We start from the raw sequence: 564 nt of genomic DNA on the forward strand, positions 1-564 counted from the left end.
GAGGCGACGACAATGACGCTTCCCGGCACTGATTCCCGATGTTCGACCGCTCTGTTTCACACGCCGTATTCGCTACCGGTGTGTAATTCGGTGTTATTTAGGCAAATATGCAATAAGGCAACGGCCACCGTCAAAGACGCGTCAATTTTCCGTCTATTTCTCATCGAGAATGTTACGAGCCCGCGTCGCGATGTACCGTCAGCGCGGAGACACACCTTTCTCACGCTTACACTCCGGGCGCTGATGCGCCTCTTCAGAGCTGATATCTCACTTAGATAACTGTTACGTCCAATCCCCGGGAAATGATTTATATGTTAGAGAAAGGAAAAATCATTGAGAGAGGCCCGTTTAGAAACGAGGCTAGATCCGGAAAGGAGAGGAACGTGGAAGGACGTAAGCAGATAGTCTGTCTCGCAAATAGGCGCGGTGGCATATGTGCGAGTCGAAGGCGCTTTAACGGGCTTGGCAGACGAGTCAACGTCCTGAAGGGACGATTTTACTTGACCTCAAGCCAGCGCGATCGTTGGTCCTGTTTCGGTCAAGGAACTTAATCCTTTTGACGCA

Source organism: Wasmannia auropunctata, unplaced genomic scaffold (assembly GCF_000956235.1).
Source record: "Wasmannia auropunctata unplaced genomic scaffold, wasmannia.A_1.0 LD336101.1, whole genome shotgun sequence".
NCBI classification, from domain to species: domain Eukaryota; kingdom Metazoa; phylum Arthropoda; class Insecta; order Hymenoptera; family Formicidae; genus Wasmannia; species Wasmannia auropunctata.